Source organism: Marmota marmota, unplaced genomic scaffold, assembly GCF_001458135.2.
Source record: "Marmota marmota marmota unplaced genomic scaffold, marMar, whole genome shotgun sequence".
Taxonomy (NCBI): Eukaryota; Metazoa; Chordata; class Mammalia; order Rodentia; family Sciuridae; genus Marmota; species Marmota marmota.
This window is the reverse complement of record NW_026000026.1, coordinates 81,465,029-81,486,994: the sequence shown is the minus strand read 5'-3', so window position 1 is coordinate 81,486,994 and position 21,966 is coordinate 81,465,029. Positions and strand designations below refer to the sequence as shown.

At 35.1% G+C, this 21,966-nt stretch overlaps 1 long non-coding RNA gene and 1 pseudogene across 1 annotated transcript; both read left to right on the top strand.

Annotated features, from left to right (window-relative positions):
• The first annotated feature begins 393 nt into the window (after nt 1-393).
• Nucleotides 394-13,924, top strand: LOC125619195. The gene is made up of 3 exons (XR_007350707.1): nt 394-466; nt 7,071-7,196; nt 13,813-13,924. It is a non-coding gene; the product is annotated as an uncharacterized LOC125619195 (long non-coding RNA).
• Nucleotides 13,925-14,097: 173 nt separating this feature from the next.
• LOC125619146 lies at nt 14,098-14,986 on the top strand (annotated as a pseudogene).
• The last annotated feature ends 6,980 nt before the right edge of the window (nt 14,987-21,966 follow it).

Below are 21,966 nucleotides of genomic sequence, written 5' to 3'. Positions count from 1 at the left end.
TGTAGGGCTGTACCATTTACAAATACGTTTGTGTGGAAGCGCTAAAATATCGTAACATTACCAATTCTTCCTCTTTAAATCACGTGCATTCTCCCAATAAAGACAATATCACTACAGACCCTTCTCCACGCTCACCTCCCACTTCTCCCCGCCCCCCCCCCAAAAAAAAAAAGCTCTCTTCAAAAGTGCGCACTGCTGCGATGGTACAGTCCACTCCCTGGTGAGGAATTGGGCAAATCCCTCGCTTGTACGGAACCTACCTCACTTTCAAGATGGCGCATCCCTTGCGAACGAGAGCCTGGGAGCAGCCATATTGTCTCCTGAACAAACCCGCAGGTTAAGCAACCGCGCAGGCTGGGGAGCCCGGGTGGTGCTCACGGACAGGAAGCGGAAGAGTACTATGTGTGTGACAGGCGGCCTGGTTAAGCCTTGATGGGCGTTTCGGAGTCTGATAATCCAGCTTCGGGTTAGAAGAGGAATTTATGGGTTGAGTCATTGGGCAGTTTGGGATTGGGGTAGGAATTCGTGAGGGTCAGATTGGAGAACGATGAGGTCAGGGACTAGAAGTCTCTGGGACGGGAACTGGGGACTTGCAGCTGCCCTTAATAAGGAGAGCGTTATAATCTGCGGGTTGCGGGTGGAGTCTTTGTGGCTACTGATTTGTAGACCTGTGTGGCTAGTGCTATGATGGGAATGGGGTATGGATGTGCCCTGTGGGGTTCGCGATTTCTGGATTTGGTGATCCATTGATTTGTAGGAATTATTAATGGGGACAGGGGCTTACAACATTCAGTCCCAGTTTCCTAGGAAAGGCTTCACTTCACAATTTCTGCGGGGCACAGACCACCCTTAAGTTGAAGACCCTTTTCAGAAGTTTTTTCAGACCATCTCCTGGCCATCACTTGTGTTCTTATAGAAGAAAACGTTCTGCAAACATAAGACCAAATGAATATAAAGGAATAAGATTGTCCATTTCCTATAGCCAAAAAACACCGGGAATGCCCTGTAGTTGAATAAGTTAGATTTAATGTTCCTGAAGTGAGGAACCACGGAGAATGGTTAGCTTAGAACTTCTGTAGAACTTGGGTTTGTGACAGGTAATTTGAGGCAGGAATCAAGGAAGTGGGCCTTGCTTTGGTTTGGATGCAGTCAGGAAATGTAATTCAATGACTGGGAAGTTACTTTTTTTTTTAAAAAAAAAAAGAGAGAGAGGTAAAGAAAGAGAGAGAGAGAGAATTTTAATATTTATTGTTTAGTTTTTGGCAGACACATCTTTGTTTGTATGTGGTGCTGAGGATCGAACCCGGGCCGCAGGCATGCCAGGCGAGCGCGCTACCACTTGAGCCACATCCCCAGCCCAGAAATCTAGATTTTATTTATTTTTTTTATAATATTACTTTTTTTTTAAAGAAAGAGAGAGAGAGAGAGAGAAATTTTTAATGTTTATTTTTTAGTTTTCGGCGGACACAACATCTTTGTATGGGGTGCTGAGGATCGACCCTGGCCCCACGCATGCCAGGCGAGCGCGCTACCGCTTGAGCCACATCCCCAGCCCCGGGAAGTTACATTTTAATAAATCTTATCTAAAGGGAAAAATGACCAGATTGGATAGCTAAATAGCTAAAGCAGTAGCAGTCCACAGGAGAGCAGGATTTTTCGGATTTTATGGATTAAAAGGTGTTGACATGATATAGGACAGATGAAGTTGGACACCTGAGGAATTAGCAGGAAGCAGGTTTATTTAGGCTGCAGCCTTCCAGAGGGGCTGACTCCTAAAAATCTCTGGACCTCAGGTCTGGAAATTCTTTTAGGTTTATATTCAGGTGGTTACGTGGAAGTGGGTGGGAACAGTTACTCTTTGTCTCATATTCTTAGGCTAGACAGAGGTTTCATGCATTTTGTCCCCAAACCTTGCATTTACAAGAAAGAAAGTTACAAACCACAATGCTCTCTGCAAAAATTTTTGCTGATATCCTGTTGACACCCTTCCTAAAAATCTTTCTGACAAGAAGGGAACCTTAATTAATGCAAGGGTCTTTTGGGTGGGGGTACCTGGTCTTCTTCACATATTCTGTATTCAAACATGATTTCAGAGTGGTCTTGTTTTGATCTATCATGGTCACAAAGTGACCTTATCTGATATTGATGTTCTTGGTGAGTGTTTATGTTGGATAGAAGAGTTGTGTGTTCCAGGCCAGTTCTCAAATGTCAGGGAAAATTTTTGTGATTTCAGTTCTTCTTTTTCCTAAGTTTATTGAAATCGTTCTACCTTCTGTTTAGCAAATACTTATTGAACATGCTGTTTCCTTGATGCAGGTTTGGGTAACCAAACACAGGCATGACAATTTGATTGTTTCCTACCAGTTTTATTTTGACACAGCCTGGCATAGCACATATGAACCAATATCCCTATTATGGGTTGCCCTACTTACTCTGAATTGAGTTCAGCCTTATCTTCATGACCCATCCTAGACTGGGAAAAGTTTACCAGCTAAATACCTTTCCTGCATTGTGATATACTCCTGTTTATCAGTGGTTCCAACCTATCGCTAATTCTTATATAGACATCTGTACTGTTGAAAATCATTAATAATAATCTAAACCAAAAAACAATTTAAACAATTTTAATGCATGAATAGTGATGCAACAAGAGAATTTGCTGGGTTGGGGTAAACATGAAAGAACTTATCTTAGACCTTCCATAAGAGAATACTATAGACAGTTTAAACAACAAACATTTGTTTCTCATAGTCCTGGAAGCTGGCAAGTGCATGGTCAGGTGCTGGCAGATCTCATATCTAGTGAGGGCACTCTTCTTGGTTTGCAGATGGCTGTCTTCTCATATTATCTTCTCGTTCCTGAGAGATAAGTCTTCTCTCTTGTGTCTCTTTTTATAAGGGCATTAATCCCACTGATGTGGACTCTTTAAAGACTCCACCTCCTAGTACTATCACATTGCAGGTCAACTTTTGAATTTTTGAGGGACAATCAGTAACAGAAATCAGTGCTGGGAATATAGAAATACATTCCTCTGTCTTCCACTTGATCATTTTCGCATTCCAGTTACCTCTATATCCATGATTTTTGTTTTAAGATAGAATGCTACAAACAGAACATCAAATTGAATAAAATCATTGAATCAAAGGGGAACATTAAGGTTTTCACTAATCCACCAGAAACATATCTGTGTGTTTATCCAGTTAAAAATATAACTTGTCCAAATTTTATGTGCTCATATTATAGTCAGGGAAGGAGTTGATGGCTCCTTCACACAGTGGTTCCCAATGTTTCTGTGAGCCTCAAATGGCCTTCTCCCACAGGATGGCCCATTACCCACCTGACTTCTGGAGGAGATTGTCTCTAGACTGGTGAATGTCAGCTCTGGCCACTGGAGACTCCATTCTCTCCTCTAGTTCTGATTCTTCAGACTTCTGCCTTGTTCAAAGAGAAATAGGAAATGATCAAGTCTCAGGTTAGCTGCTTGTTTATTTTGTACTTGGTTCCCATACATTTAAATGGAAAAGTGCAGAAAACTAAAAATCAGGATTAAGAAAAAGTAGAGAGAACAGAAGTAAGGACTTGCAAGGAGCTTATATGTAATATGCAGATTGTATGTGGGTTTAAGCCATATCAAACCACTAGTAAAGTAGAGGACAAAATATATGAACATATGTTTTGTATATACATACTTGTTAACTACAAATTATACATAAATATAGTAATATCCTATTATTAGTCCTTATGTTGTAAATGTGTAAAAATTACAATATCAATTTGTCTAATCTTTCTAGCAATCACAGTAGAAAGGTAGAGAAGATGGTATACATGATTTACATTTAACATTTTCCACAAAGAGAAACCACCTGACTTTTCAATAATGAGAAATATTTCCTGCCATTTGTATTCAAATAAAAACATTTTTATTCTTCTTATAGGTGATTTCCTTGTACATGTTTCTACATAAATGTACCCTTACTTTCAAAATTTGTGTCTTAAAATATTTCTTTTAAGGAGCGCAGTTATCGTTAATGTTAGAACCATTCTTCATAATCATTATTCCTTGGTATACTATAGGCTTTCAGTGATAATATTTTCAAGGGGTGGTACCTGAATAAGATGGAATGATGAGTGTCCACTGGTCTGTAAAGCCAATATTTTCCTCAACTGTGCAGTTCTTTACCAGAATTCACTGACAAAGGCTTGAAGAGCAGGAATATTTTCTCCATAGCTTTTGATATGACCTTAGGGTTTGTGAGTCTATTCCCCAACTCCAGTTCTCTTTGTTCTTTAATAAAGATGTTTCACTATTTTATTCATGGCCCAAATATACTTGCAGAAAAACATTCACATAATATATATGTAGATGTAGATATAAAATATATTTACATAATATATTTTATATGTAGATATAAAAAGGTGGGAGCCTTAAATTTCTTGCTTCCTCCTGGGATATCCAGTGTTAATCATTTCTCTTTAGATACTTTTTCTCTATCTGGACATTATCAATTCTACTGTTTTTAAAATGTGAAGTTCCAACTTTTATTGAATAACTCTAATTTTCCCAGTATTGTTAGTTGAATACTAGTTTCACAGTATTGTTAGTTGCCTTTACATATATTTGTTGCTTGATTATATATCATCTTCTGAGAAATATCTGTTCAGGTCGTTGGCTCATTTGTTGATTGAGTTATTTGTTTTTTTGGTGCTTAGTTTTTCGAGATCTTTATATACCTTAGAGATTAGTGCTCTATCTGATGTGTGAGGGGTAAAAATATGTTCCCAAGATGTAAGATCTCTATTCACCTCACTGATTATTTCTTTTGCTGAGAAGAAAATTTTAATTTTAATTCATTTCATTTATTGATTTTTGATTTTAATTTGTGTGCTATAGGAGTCTCATTAAGGAAATTGGGGCCTAATTCAACATGATGGAGATTAGGGCCTACTTTTTCTCCTATCAAATGCAGGGTCTCTAGTTTAATTCCTATGTCTTTGATTCACTTTGAGTTGAGTTTTTATGCATGGTGAGAGATAGAGGTTTAATTTCATTTTGTTGCATATGGATTTCCAGTTTTCCCAGCACCATTTGCTGAAGAGGCTATCTTTTGGCACCTTTGTCTAATATAAGATAACTGTAATTATGTTGGTTAGTCTGTGTGTCCTCTATTCTGCACCAGTGGTCTACCAGTCTATTTTGGGGCCAATATCAGGCTGTTTTTGTTACTAATGCTCTGTAGTATAGTTTAAGTTCTGGTATAGTGTTGCCACCTGCCTCACTCTTCTGCTAAGAATTGCTTTAGCTATTCTGGGTCTCTTATTTTTCCAGATGAATTTATTGACTGCTTTTTCTATTTCTATGAGGAATTTCGTTGGAATTTTGATTATAATTTGATTAAATTTGTATAGTGCTTTTGGTAGTATGGTCATTTTGATAATATTAATTCTGCCTATCCAAGGGCAAGATAGATCTTTTTATCTTCTAAGGTCTTCTTTGATTTCTTTATTTAGGATTCTATAGTTTTCACTGTATAGATCTTTCACCTCTTTCATTAACTTGATTTCCAAGTTGTGTTTTTTTTTTTGAAGCTATTATAAATGGGTAGTTTTCCTCATTTCCCTTTCAGAGGATTTGTAACTGATATACAGAAATGCCTTTGATTTATGGGTGTTGATATTATATCCTTTTACATCATCTCTAGCAATTAGAGAAATACAAACCAAAACTACTCTAAGATTTCATCTCACTCCAGTTAGAATGGCAGCTATTATGAATACAAACAACAATAAGTGTTGGCGAGGATGTGGGGGAAAAGGCACACTTATACATTGCTTTTGAGTCTACAAATTGGTGCCACCAATATGGAAAGCAGTATGGAGGTTCCTTGGAAAACTGGGAATGGAACCACTATTTGACCTAGCTATCCCTCTCCTCGGTCTATACCCAAAAGACTTAAAAACAGCATACTACAGGGTCACAGCCACATCAATGTTTATAGCAGCACAATTCACAATAGCTAAACTGCGGAACCAACCTGTATGTCCTTTAGTAGATGAATGGATAAAAAAGTGATATATATATATATATATATCAATATATCAATATATATATATATATATATATATATATCACAATGGAATATTACTCGGCAATAAAATAAAATAATATCTTTGTATTTGCCTGTAAATGGATGGAGTTGGAGAAGATAATGCTAAGTGAAGTTAGCCAATCCCAAAAAACCAAATGCCAAATGTTTTCTCTGATGTAAGGAGGCTGATTTATAGTGGGGTAAGGACGAGGAACATGGGAAGAATAGACAAACTCTAGATAGGCAAAGGGGTGGGAGAGGAAGGGAGGGGCATGGGGTCAAAAATGATGGTGGAATGTGATGCACATCACTATCCAAAGTACATATATGAAGACACGAATTGGTGTGAATATACTATGTATATAATCATAGATATGAAAAATTGTGCTGTATATATGTAATAAAAATTATAATGCATTCTGCTGTCATATATAACAAATTAGAATTTAAAATTTAAAAAAAAATATTGAGGGGTTGAGGTGATAGCTCAGAAGTAGAGCACTTGCCTCGCACATGTGGGGCACCGAGTTTGATCCTCAGCACCACATAAAAGTAAATGAGGGGCTGGGGATGTGGCTCAAGCAGTAGTGCACTCGCCTGGCATGCACACTCCCTGGGTTTGATCCTCAGCACCACATAAAAATAAAATAAAAATGTTGTTTCCACCGAAAACTAAAAAATAAATATTAAAAAAATTTCTCTCTCTCTCAAAAAAAAAAGTAAATGAAATAAAGGCATTGTGTCCATCTACAACTAAAAAATTTTTAAAAGAAAGAAATGTTGACTTTATTATTTATTAAATTCCCTTTTGTGATTAGGTCTCCTTTTGCTCTCTGTTCTCCTGTTGTGTCTTACTCTTTTAAAGTATTTTACTTTACTTTTCTCAAAAAAGCATGATGTAGAACTGGGCACATTAGTTTTGCCTACCACAGTAAAAATGACAAGAATGCTCTCTTCAGATTGAACAGAAGTGTACTGTCACAGGGTCCAGTGTTGTTTGAAGATATGGCTGTGGATTTCACCCAGGAGGAGTGCAGCAACTGGATCCTGCTCAGAGAACTCTGTATAGGAATGTGATGCTGGAGAACTACAGTCACATGGTCTCAATGGGTAAGGATGAATTCCCTGCATAACAGTGTTATCCATTTCACTGTCTCTCTCCCTTCTCATCTGATAGGGTCTGGTGGATTTCTGAACAGTGACTGTGTTTTCTCTTTCCCCTTTCCTTTGTTAATTGTCTTCTGGACAACTTTAGTGTGGACTCCTATAACTTCACTTTCTCATCTTTCTCCAGTATAGCTAACCCAATTCATCTGTTTTCTCTATAATGGGATATTTAATTTCCAAACCAGATGTCATCTCTAAATTGGAACAAGGAGAAGAACCATGGATCATAAAGTGAGCCATGCCAAATTAGATCTATCCAGGTGAAAAATCTGGCACAAGGGAGAAAAGGGTAGCAAAGCTTAGTTGCTTTATTTTTATTTTTAACTGGAGACTTAGATCTCCACCCAGACTGATATCTGCTAGTCTTTCCTGCTCATGTGCTGAGCATGTGGTAGGCATTCAACTACCCATCCTTTGATAGTGAGCCATTTACAGAAAGGTTTTGCTTATTGATCCATTCAATAACCATATTCCAAGAGAAATTCAAATACAATAGAAAGCAATTTCTTTTCAGGAACATGACTATACTTAAAGACACGTGGCTGTATAAAATTATATGGCAAATATAGTTACTTCTTTCAATGTTCAATTAAAATTAAAATATAGAAAGATGGGGGAAAATTTAAGAAGGCATTTTTCAGAGGATATAAAAGCTGTTTTGAAAGATATATTCCCTCACTTCCATACTGAGGATCCAACCCAGGGCCTTGGGCATGCTAAGTAAGTACACTGCCACTGGAGTATCCCCCCTCCTCACCTGCCTTAAAACATACCTTAAGTGTGGGTTAGGCAGAGAAAGGAAGAGGGGAAGCTCTAAGAAGGATTTGTACAAATCCTCAGAGCTAGGAATATTTTTATGACATATGCTAGGCTTGCTTGATTTCCATGGGAGGTATTTACTGGGGAGGAGTAGAGTGTAAGTTTGTATGCACAGAATGGTTGTAGATAGTTAATGTCTCTTCAGCCATACACTAAAATTTTGTTATATTTTAAATAGCTTTGAGATATAATTCACATGCCATTTAATTTACTCATTTAAACAATTCAGTACCTTTTAGTATATTCACAGATATGTGCAACCATCATGACAGTCAATTTTAGAAAATTTTCATCATCTCAAAGAGAAACCCTGTACCATTTGGCTATCACCTCTTTATTGATTTTCCCACTACCCCTAAGCAAACACTGTTCTACATTATGTCTTTATAGATTTACTGATTCTGAACATTTCATATAAATGGAATTATATAATATGTGATTTATTGTGACTTCTTTCTTTCAGTTAGAAAAATATTATCAAGGTTCATCTACTATATAGTATGTATCATACTTTATTCCTTTTTTTGGCCCAAAATATTTCATTGTGTAGATACACCACATTTTTTAATCTATGGACATTTGGGGTTCTTTCACCTTTAGCTAGTATGAATAATACTACTACAAACATTCATGTATAAGTGTGAACATTTTTTTATTTTAGTTTTGGTTACTAGGAGTGAATTTGCTGGATTATATAGTAATTCTATATCTAATTGTTTGAGGAATTGCCAGGTGTTTTCCACAGTGGATGGTCCATTTTGTATTTCATACCAGACTCCCAGTGCAGTAGTATATGAGAATACCAGTTTTTCAATCCCCTTGCCTGTGCTTATTAGGATTTAACTTTTTTTATTCTAGTAGTGTGTCTGAAGTGATATCACATTATGGTTTTGATTTTCATTTCCCTGATGACCACTGATGCTGATCATCTTTTCATGTGCTTGATAGCCATTTATATTCCTTATTTAGATAACTATCTATTCAGATTCTTTAGTCTTTAATTGGGTTATTTGTCTTTTTATTGTTGAGTTATAAAAATTCTTTATGTATTCAAAATATGTGTCCCTTATCACATGTATAATTTATAAATACTTTCTTCCATTCTGTGCATTGTCTTTTCACTTTGATAGTGTACTCTGAAGCACAAGAATTTATAATTTCAACAAACCCATGTTTATTTTTTCCTTTGTTGCTCATTTGCTTTTAGGTCTGTTGAAGTGGGGGCAGATACTAGATGGCGATGGAAGGGAGTCAAGATCAGCTGTGTTCCCCTATGTGTAGTGAGCTGGCTGTGAAATACGATGAAAAATCACATGACACAGAAATAATTTTGAAATTAAGAGTGAGACGGCTCTGCAACTTAAGGGTCCTGCTTCCACACTGGAAAGAAGGAGAGAGAGAGGGAGCCCGCATTTGGTTTATTTTATAACAGGTACATCAAAGGTGAGGATAAGGTTTCAAGGGCAGAGTCTTGCTTCGTGATGTCTTGTGGTCAGCAGATTGATTGACATCTTGGCAGGTCACTCCCATCTCAGGTGCTGTGTGGGATCTTAGGCAGAGCTTGAGGGGGAAGTTCACCTGCATCAGGTGATCAATTCCTGACTGAAAAGGTGCTACAAGGAGATCACAAAGCCAGACCTATCCTGAGGAGGTCACTATGCACAACCTTCCACACACAGCCCATGCACAGCTCCTGACAGTATGCAGTGGAACTGCTCATCTCCTGGCTGGGAACCAAAAGAAAAAGAAAGAGATTAAGGTTCCATAATCCCCTTTATGAGCATGCCCTCAGTATCCTAAAGACTTCCTACTAGGTCCCACCTCAAGGTTCCACAACTTCCCAGTAGTGTCAATAGGAACCAAGACTTTACCACATGGACATGCAGCAGACATGTAAAATCCAAACTATAGTACTGGATCTGGTTGACCAATCATGGGGCTTACAAAGTTGCTCATTTTCAGGAAGAACTCACAGAACCCAGAAAAGCTATTAGGTTTTTGGCATGGTTTATTGCAGTGATAGAATTCAACAGTCTAGGTCTAGATTTTTATTTATGGGAAGGTTTTTGTTTACTAAATTTCCTTCCTTGATATGGATTGATTCAAATTATCAACTTTTTCTACATCAGTTTTGGTAATCTGTATCTTTCAAGAAACTTTTAAAATTTTTCTCCAAATTATCAAATTCACTGGCATAAAATGTTTAATAATATTCCCTTTTTGGTATTCTGTTTGTAAAATCCTTATACACATTCTGTATTTCATTACTGATATTGTTATTTAATATCTTCTCTTTTTTCTCTTCACTACTAGATACAAATAGCTATTTTATTAATTTTTTCAGATAACTAGTTTTTTTTATTTTTCGCAATTTTTCTCCACTTTTTTATTTCATTGGGTTTCATTTTGATCTTTATTTTTCCTATTTTTCTACTTATTTGTAGTTTAATTAGCTTTTATGTTTCTAGTTTACTAAGTCAAAGTTTAGATCATTGATTTTAGACCATTTTTAATATAAGCATTCAAATATGGGTAGTCCTCATTTTGTATAGTAATGATGGACCATAACAATGACTATGAAAGTTGGAACATTGTAATCTTCATAGGCACTGGGAATAAACTAAAGTTGTATGATCATTAAGAGTTTTGCTTGAAAACATTAAAAAAACATTTGTTAGTAGGAACATGTGCATTTATAATTATGTCTTACTGTTGGTTATCATTGTTCAAGGAAATGAAAATATATAAAATATATTTAAAAATATATATATTTTTATATATTTAAAAACTAAATTTTATATATAAAAACTAAAACCATTTGTTAGTAGGTACATATGCATTTATAATTATATCTTACTGTTGGTTATCATTGTTTAAGGAAATGAAAATATATAACTAATGAAATGAAAACTAATATTTATTTACTACCCTGAAATTTAAATATTGGCAGCATTTTGAATGTTATATTTCTTTTAAAACAAATTGTGAAGGACAGTTTGAATAGTGCTAGCCATCTTCTTCTTGTAAAAATTATGTTATAAAGTCAGCATGATTTCTATGCCTTGGCAATTTGGCATACACCTTTATATGTATGGATCCATGTCCAACATTTTATCCTTTGCCTTTTTAATACTGTAAAATATATCCAAGAGTTCCTTAATGTGAATATTTTTGATGGCATTACTTTCTCTGGAATATATTATTCTTTTCATCACAACTACTATCCACATTTACTTTGACAAATTCATTTTCACTGAGTTCCTCCAGCTACATATCTAAAGCCTCTTGAATGGTAGCAATGTCTTATTTCCATATTCAGCTATCTTATAATCATGTACAATTTTGTGAATGAGGGTTTTGGCTGAATTTTTATCTTTCTTGTCAATTCCATCTTTTAAGTATCCATTTCTGTAAAATGCCCATGGGTTTTTACCACTGGAAGAAAAGGAGGAAACATAACTATGCACTTTGCTGTCTGTGGCCATAATGAGTAATGGATAGGCAGTTAATTATAACCAATAGACTTTGGAAGAAATAAATTGACAGGTCACTAATCATGATGTATCTGTTATTTATATAGTAATATCTAGAGTTAAAAGCTAGCAATGAGTTTGTACTTTATGTCATTATTCATAAATTACATATCACAATGTTGGAGTTTGAATTATGTAATGGGAAAGCTGATGTTGTAAACTATGCTATGGCAACTGAAATTCCTGCGTGTCAAAATTACAAGAATTAACCACATCTCATTTTTCCTCTGGTTGTTACTTCGGCTCAATCCCACAAATTTTGATATTTTCTGTTTTTGTTTTTATTAAATTCAAGTTGCTTTCTAATTTTTCTCTTAACTCTCATTTTGATGCAAAGGTTATTTATAAGTATTTTGTTTAAGTTTCCAATATTGGGGGAAATTTGTGAGATTTATTTTGTGACTTATTTCTAATTTAATTCTATTATGGTTGGAAAATGCACTCTGCATGGTTTCCATCCATATAAAGTTTTGCTACATGTTGGCCCACCTTACTGTCTATTCTGGTGAATGATACATGTCTCCTTAAAATAACTGTATATTTTGTTGTTATTGAGTATATGTATATAGAAATTGATTAAGCCAGGATTGTTGATATTTACTTGTTTAAACTTGCTTCATGCATCATTAATAAATATATTGAAGGGTGTTGAAATCTACACTCATAATGTTTATTTGTGTATTTTTCCTTTCATTTTTGTAAGTTTTGGCTTCAGGTGTTTTGAGGTTTTGTTAGTAGGTACATGTGCATTTATAATTATTATATCTTTTTGATGTATTCTATATTGATTCTTTTGCAGTTTTGAAATATTCCTCCTTGTTTATAATATTAATTATTTTCTTGACATGTATGTTATTTGATAGTAACATGACTACACCAACTCTCTTACGTTACAATTTGCAAGGTATATTTCTCCATCCTTTTTTAAATTTCATTTGTCCTTGAACTTAAAACAATTCTTTTTTACAACATGTATTTATTTCCTACTTTTTTATGCAGTCTGAAAATTCTGTCTCTTTATTGAAATATTATTGCATTCTAATTAATATAATTATCAATTTGATTTATATTTACCATTTTGCTATTTAGTTTCATTCTGCTTTTGCTGCTGTCTTCTTTTGTGTTAAAATAATATTTTTAGCATGCCATTTTAATTTTCAGGGGAGATTTTAGCTGTATTTCTCTCCCCTCACCTCCATGTGGGGTGTGTGTGGGGGAGGGTGTGTTCTCCATATGATCTTTAATTTCCTATAACCTATTTCAAGTTAATGTTGACTTTTTCCTGGAAAAATATAGAAACTTTATATTGATTCATCTGGCAAAATTTTTATTTCTGCTTTAAAATTTCCATTTAGTTCTTTTATTCTTATGTTAACGTAAAATAAATTTTTGCTATCTTTTAAATCTTGACAAAGGCACAGCATTGTTTAAGTACCATCACAATAATGATACAGAACATTTCCATTACATCAAAATTTCTTCTTAACTGCCTCTTTTGTTGAAATTTGTATATTTTTTCATTCATATTCACAATATTTTCTTTGAAGTTGCTGTTTGCTAAAACCAATATGAATCTGTCTGAATTTTTTTCTATGGACTGATTTTGTTTCTGGGTATGGTCACATTTTCATGTCTCTTTGCATTTGGGGGTGTGTTTAAGATAATACTTTGTGGTATCCATTTCTTCTTGTTCGTATAATGATTGTTGTTTTTGTTTTAGAGAAAATTATTTGGACTCAAGTTTAACATTTCTGTCCCCCCATAGTGTGCCTTTGTTGATGTCTTTGTTTGCTTGTTTATGGGAAAATTCTAAGAAATAATGACATGAATCTTCTATTCTTACTCAAGAAATGTTTTTAATAATTAAATACTTTTCAACTTGTGTGCTTTGGGTAGCTTTTTATATTATTTTATTCAGTTTTGTACTTCTTTTCTAAGGAGCATCATTCTGTGACTACCTCATACCACCATAATGAAAATAACATCCATTCTTATTTATTCACTTGAAACACTTACGTGTTTTACTGGGATTGAGATAGACCTGCTCTCTACCAGTTCATTGTGCTCCTGGTCTGTCCTACAATCCATTTGTACTGCCTCACATCTTCAATTTTGTATGTTTTATTTTTTTCTTTTCATTCTTTCAGTCAGGGAGAACAAACTAGATACATTCAACTGGATCTATTCACAGATGTTTCCTTCCACAGGCAGACACTAGAAAGTGTCACAGGGGATCATGCATTATATGCCCTTTTAGAAGTCTGGCAAGAAGATGACCTGCTGAAGAGAGATTGGGAAAACCAAGACAAACTTCTCAGGCAAGTCACAGTTATTAATAACATTTATATAATGCATTTGGAAAACTATTTCATGACTTCTGAGACCTAGATACTTCAAGACAAAGACTGTGTAAATGATTCACTTGGAAAAACCTTGAAACCTAATATGAACTTAGTCTGTTGTAATAGAATTTACATCAGAAAAAAATACTGATGAGTATTTTGGATATCAGAGAACACCCAGCTACACTTCTCCCTACTCTTGAGTATGATGGAGTGAAACAGTGCAAGGGTACTTAGTGCAGAAATATTCTCAGCAGTTAAAAAAATGGTATTCAATATGTGAATGTTGAAATAGGGGAGAAGACTATATATGTATTGAATGCTAAGAAGTCACATGTCATTATACATTAAAGAGTTCATACTGAAGAGAAACCATATGATTGTGGTACATGTGAAAAAGCCTTTTCTCAGAAATCATCCCTCATTGTACATCAGAGAATTTACACTGGGGAAAAACCATATGCGTGTAATCAGTGTAAGAAAGCCTTTTCCCAGAAGTCACAACTTATTATACATCATAAAGTTTATACTGGAGAGAAGCCATATGAATGTATTGGATGTGGGAAAGACTTTGGTGAGAAGTCCCACCTCATTATACATAAAAGAATTCACTCTGGTGAGAAACCCTATGCTCAGTGTGAGGAAGCCTTCCTCAGGAAGTCAGAATTCATTATACATCAGATAATTCATACTAGAGAGAAACCCCTTGAATGTACCAAATGTGGGAATACCTCCCTGAAGTAGCATCTCATCATACACCAGAGAACACATACTGGAGAGAAACCGTATAAATGCAGTGAATGTGGTAAAGCCTTCTGTCAGAAATCACATCTCATTGGACATCAGAGAATTCACTCTGGAGAAAAACCCTATGTGTGCAGCATGTGGAAAGGTCTTTTCCCAGAAGTCAGACCTTAATTTACTTCAGAGAATCCATACTGGGAAAAGACCCTAGCGGTGTTCTATTTGTGGAAAAGCCTTCATTCTGAAGTCATAACTCACAGTACATAAGAGAATTCATAGAGTAATGAAATCATAAGAATGGGCTCAAAAGCCTTCAGTGTCAGTTCAAGCCGTAATAGATATTTCATTGATTTGATGAGTTTGCATAGTATATCTCAATCAAAAACAAAAAATTTTAAAGAAATACCATGTCCCTAATATTATAATTTTTTATACAGGCTGTTTTGAAGTTCTGTGTCCCTGGTTATAATACATATTAGGCTTTATTACATAATCAAACGTGATAGGATTGTTAATGTTATACTACCATAACTTTTGCCATGTATTCATTCCCTGTAGAGAAAATGAAGATAACTTAGACTTAAAGTGTCAATATCCTGAGACTGTACTTGAGGGAGGGAACTTGACCTTTACTCCTAAAGTTAGATGTAAAATTCCTCATGTATAAAAATAGATGTGTTGATTAGGTTGAATAAATGTGACCTTTTATCTTTTTGCATTTCAGGATTATAAGGTGACCTATCTATGAATGGATCCAGGATGTTGGAATTGAAACTTCTTCTTCTTGCTCATTTCATCCTTTTACTCTACCTCACCAAGAGCTTGATGTTGTGGAAAACTGATTCTAAATCCAGATCTTCTTAGGTTTGAATCCTGGTTCCGTTACTTACAGATTGCATGAATTTAAGAAGCCTATTTTAACCCTTAGTTTCTGTTTCTTCAACTGTGTATGAAATCCTGACAGACAGTATATTCTTAGATAATATATGTCCCCTTTATCTTTCTCTTTTCCAGCTGTAGGCTGTTAATTTCTACGTTCATGCATTTAAACTTCATTTTCATAGCAGGTTCTCTGCCTCTGATTGTACAGAGGATTTCCTATCCTCTTCTCTAGAATTTCACTGTCCTTATGTTGCTGGCCTAACTCAGGCTATGTTAAAGTGACATTAATTATGTTTCATTTTTTTATCTTGCAAAGATATACAAATTTGCAACCTTTTACTATATCTCTAGAACCCCTGTTTTATTGCCTCCATAAAACCTGGACTATATCCACTGAGAATTAAGCAGGCCTCAGAGAAAAACCTTTGGGGAGTAGGGAAGACATGTTTAAAATAGTTTGTATACAAAGTATTATATCAGAACATAAAAATTCTGCCTTATATTCTCTAAAATGCTATTGCATTCTTTGCTGTGGGCCCAACTCTTCTTCTATGAGAACTTTCAGTAAGCATCTCTAATAAAAAGTCACATTTGTCAGGGATGTACTGAAGCCTATGTGTCTAAATATGGTATCTGCACATAAATTTCTTCCCATATTTCCTGCCTGCTTAACTTCTTCCATACAGGGTCCCAATATTTACTTTCTAAAGTGAGACTTTCCCAGCATGAGAACCTCTGAATATAATAGACCACACCTCAAAAAGATGTGCAAACCTGTATAAGCAAATTCTTTGCATCATTATAAACAGTGAGTTGAGGGAACTGATACCAACTATAACTGGATCTTAGAAATAACACCTGAAGGCATATCTTCAGTGGTCTCTGAAGAGTCTTCATAGAGGGTAACCCCATCTAACTCTTATGGAGGCATTGGAAGATAAGATTATATGTTAGGGCCATACAGAAATTTTGTGAAGTGGGAATGATACTTAGTTATGGAAATTATGTGAGGAAAATGAAGAAAAAAAATTTAAAGGGGATAACATTTGCACTGGAAGCTTAGACATTGAAGCATTGAGAAGGAGACAGCCAGGTGAAGATTTGGAAGAAGAGTATTATAGTAAGAGGAAGCAGTCAACAGGATGTGAAACATATAGTTGTCCTTGGAAAAGTCTTCCCAGACTCACCTGGTTAAAATAGCAACTCTCATCCTCCATTCATTCTCCATCTCATTCCCTTGTTTCATTTTCTTCTTCCAGATTTCACAATATAAAATTAGCTTAATTGCTTTTTGATAACTGCCCATCTTAGTTTCCTATATGTGTTTCTATTAGTTCCCCTGAGGTGGGAAGAATGCATTAGGACATTTCAAAGAGACCAGAACACAGAGCTTCAACATGGCACACACCAGTCAATCCAACCAGTCTTAAAAACCAATAGAAAGCCAAGACAGGAGAAAAATCAGGCCAAATTCGTAGCATGTTATTTAAGCCCCTAGTATCCTTCATTGTTATTTGCCATTGATACAAGTGCTTACTATGTGCTGGGCTAACAAGTCTCAGATGGGCTGTCAGATAGGGAAAGGAGCTCTGTGGTATCATTGAAAGAACTCCAGAGTTATGTGAATCCCTTGACTCATTGTGTTATCCTAAGCAAGTCACCACAAACTGGGCCTCAATTTTCCCATAAGTCATTTGGGGAAGTTAGACAAGGTGATCTCAAAGACTTTGGCCAGCTCTCACAGGCTGTTTTTTTTTCCCTGATAACCTACTTTTCATTATTGTCCTGTGTCTTATTCTAAGATGGACTTGGATTTCATTTTTATAAATACATAAAAATGAGTGAGGGAAAGAGAAAAATTGATCTGAAACAGACTTCAACAGATCTTGACACAAATTTAGTGAAGCCCTAAGCAACTTTGTTAAACTGTCTCAAAAAATAAAAGCAGCTGGGGATGTATCTCAGTGGTTAACCACCCCTGGGTTCAACATACAGTTGCAGGAAGCCATTTATAAAATACATGAGGACCTTTTCAGCATGGAAGCCAGGGAGGGCTAGACCTGGCATTGGGAATTTTCCATGGCTCTCCTGTGGCAATAGATCACTCAATGCACATGACTTTTTCCTCCACTCTGTTAGAAAGAGCCCTCATTTTAGGAACTGATAGCCCACCTTTATCCTATTTTGATGAAGAATATTCTATGGAAGTCCTTTGATATTTCCCAATATAAATAAAGCAAGTGGAGGCTCCATCTTCATCCAGAAGCTCAATCCATCTGATCAGCTTGCCCATCCTGCCCCTCTTTTGAAACTACTTTCAGTGTACTGTGTTTTTTTTTTTCCTCCATTTTATTTCTCTTAACTTTTATTTCTCAGCCAGCCCATTCCACCAAGGGGAACCTTATTCCCACTGCCACACAGGACATGGGTGGAAACCAGTACCAAAAAAAAAAAATCTTGAGGTCATTTATCCATGACCCAAGACACTCACAAAGAAAGTTCTGCATATTTGACACATTACTTTTTTTACCTTAACCCTCTGGAATAAAAGAATTTTCTTCCAATATCAACTTTGATCAATTGATAGAAACCATAGAGTTCTGAATTGAGAAAGATTCTAATAGCAAGAAATAAAATAACATGAAATAACTAGCAAATTAAGACTGAAAATGGAATTAGCAAATAATGATTTTTAAATATTTATTGAAATATAGTTGAAATGAAAAAAAAAAAAACAGTTGGAGAATCCCAGCAAGAATATAAGCTGATGCTTGCTTATTGATTTTCTGCCTGTATAATCTGCTATCAAATACAGAGTGTCTGAGAGGATAAAACAAAACAAAATCTAAAAATACATTGCCTGCAAGACACCCATTTTAGCCATTTGAGAACACCCAAAGACAGAGAATGAAGGGATGGAAAGAAATTCCTAGAAATTGTTGGGATGGCAGTATTAAGATCCCCTACTATTCTGTTATAATCTATCTCTCCTTTAAAATCTATTGATATTTTCTGTATATATTTATAAATGACAGCTTAGTGGTTGGTATTTCCTTTTGAATTGACCCCTCTATGCAATGATTTCTTTTGTCTTTTATTATTATTATTAATTTTTTTTAGTTTTTTTACTCAAAGTCTGTTTTATCTGATATTAATATAGCCACCACTAGTCTTGTATTTATACTTACCTGGGAATTTCTTTCCATCCCTCCGTTCTCTGTCTTTGGGCGTTCTCATAAGGCTAAAATGGGTATCTTGCAGGCAGTATATTATTGATTTTTGTTTTGTTTTATCCTTTTAGACACTCTGTATTTTGATAGCAGAATCTGATTTATTAACCTTATAGGTAATTACTGATAAAAAATCACTTACTATTGACAACTTTTTAACTCTTTACTGACTATAGTTATTTTGCTACTTTCTTCCAGTCTTGCTTTTATTTTGTTTATTTATTTATTTATTTATTTTATGTTTGTTGTGTTTTGATAGTGGGATGCTTTGATTCCTTTTTCTTTACATTTTGTATATCTATTAGAAATTTTGCTTTCTGGCTAATGTGAGGCTTACATAAAATATAACCATAAATAACATAACTAAATAACACTTTAACTGCATTTGCATATAAAAACTCTACAAATTTGCCTGTCACATTTTATGCTATTGATATCTCAGTTTGTATCTCTCTATGATGAATATCTATTAAACAATTACATATAGCTATAGTTATTTTTAATATATCCATCTTTTAATATTTACACTATAGTTAATACCTAAGGATAGACAACCTTTTGACTATTAGCATATTATGACTATATATGTATACCAGTAAGTGTAGGAGTTCTGTGTTTGGGATTGGGGTCCCTGATGACTTCATGGCTGTGGCATGCTTGGTGCCTGGGAAAGTTTTTGTGCAAAGGCATAGGATGCCTGGTTGCTATGGTAATGCTCTCCATGCTAGAGTCTTATCAGCCATCGACCTTAATCTTAAGCACATAACTCCTGGGAATAAAGGAACTTGTTTGCTTGATAACTACAATGTTTCACCAAGCTCTGGTGCTCCTGGATCTGCCCATCTAACAGTAACTTCAGACAATGGACTTTCTTGAGAGCTACACAAAGCTCCTAACATTACATACTGTAAAATGTACCTGCACAATAAGTAACCTTACTGATACTCTAAACAATAATGTAGTTATGTTACTAATGACCTAATGTAACTTATTGGTATAAATAAAGGTGGCCGCTTGGACAATGAGCCACTCTGCCACCTTCCCTGCCTCTGTATCTTGTCTTTGTCTCCTCTTTATTATTACTCCTTACAAGTAAGCTTTATACATTCATATGTTTTATTTATAATTTTTTCAAATCTTTTTAAAACAATTTTTTATACTTGTAGATGGACAGAATGTCTTTATTTATTTTTATTGGTGCTGAGATGGACCCCAGTGCCTCATGGATGCTAGGCACCCACTCTGCCACTGAGATACAGCCAACCCCAGCCATTTTGTTTTAACTTGAATTCCTTTAAGCATTTCTTATAAACCTGTTTTGGTGATAAACTCGCTCAGCTTTTATTTTTCTTGGAATGTCTTTGTAACACCATTTTTTAAAAAAAATGATAGTTTTGCTGGATATAGTATTCTTTGTTGACAGATTTATTTATTTTTAGCACTTGAATACGTTATCTCCCTCTTGATTGCAAGGTTTCTGTTGATAGTAAATCAGCAGTATATATATATATATATATATATATATATATATATATATATATGNATATATATATATATATATATATATATCCCTTTGTGTATAATAAATTTCTTACCTCTCACTGCTTTTAAGAGTCTCTTTTTGTCTCTCACTTTGACAATTCAATTAAATGTTTTTCAGTTTTGGGGTTCTGTTTTTTAATTAATCCTTCTTTAAGTCCTTTTAATATTCTTGGATTTAAATATCTATATCCCTCCCAAGATTTGGACAATTTTCAGACACTATTTCATAAAGTAAGCTTTCTATACTTTCTCTTATCTTTGGTACTCCCATAATTCATCCATCCATACAGTGTATGTTTTCCCATAAGTCCCTGTTTTAGTCAACCTTTTCATCACTGTGACCAAAAGACCAAACAAGAACAATTGGAGGTAGAAAATTTTATTTGGCTCATGGTTTCAGAGGTCTCAATCATAGATGGCCAACTCCACAGCTCTGGGCCCAAGGTGAAACAGAACATTATGGCAGAAGAATATGACAGAGGAAAGCAGCTCAGGACATGGCAATTAGGAACCAGAGAGCTCCACTCACCAAGGACAAAATGTAAGCTCCAAAAGCATGCCTCCAGTGAACCACCTCCTCCAGCCACACCCTAATTACCTACAGTTACCACCCAGTTAACCCCTATCAGTTGATTAATGTATTGATAGGTTAAGGTTCTCATAACCCAACCATTTAACCTCTGAATATTCTTGTATTGTCTCACACATGATCTTTTAGGGGACATGTCATATCTAAACTATAATAGTTTCTTATACTTTTTTCACCCTTTTTTGACATTTTTTATCTTTATTCCTCTAAGTGGCTAATTTCATATGTCCTGATTTTAAGTCACTAATTCTTTCTTTCAGCATGATTAAGTATGCTTTTGAAGCTCTTTATTGAGTTTTTAAATTCCATCATTGATTTCTTCAGCTCCAGGATTTCTGTTTGGTTTGTTTTATAGTTTCTATTTTGCTTACTAAATTCCTTTTGTTCAAATTTTTTTTTCTAGTTTCCTTTAGTTATCTCTCTTTATTTTCTTATGTATCATTATGCTTAAGATGATCATTTTGAACACTTTTTCAGGCAACTTATATATTTTCATTTCTTTGGGATAATACATTGGAGATCTCTTACTTTCCTTTGGTAATATAATATTTATGTGATACTTTGTTTTCTGTATAGCTTTGCATTGATATATGTGCATTTCAAGGAACAAACCCCTCTTTTGGTCTTTACAGACTGATTTTGGCTTGTTGAAGTCATGTCCTGTTAGAATTATCTTCAGGATTACAATTGATGAGGTTATATCCAGGGTTTGCAGTTGGTGCTGATGTTCAGTGTACAGCATAATTACTAGGGGTCTCTTGCAGGCATGGATTCTGTGTGGTTTGGGGATGTACTGGACTATCTCCAAGACCTTAATCTGTGGGACTGGTTCTGGGATGAGGCTCCATAGTTCAGATTTTGGCAGGTCTGTTACCAGATGCATTGATAGGGAGGCTTCCTCTGGGTCTCCGGGTAGGTCCTTGGACTGGCCATACTGCCTGTCTGTGGCTTAAAGGGGTCTAAAACTAAGACTCAGGGTTTTTTTCAGTGTTCATGACAGAAAATTAAATCTTCAGTCCTGTATTCATTCAA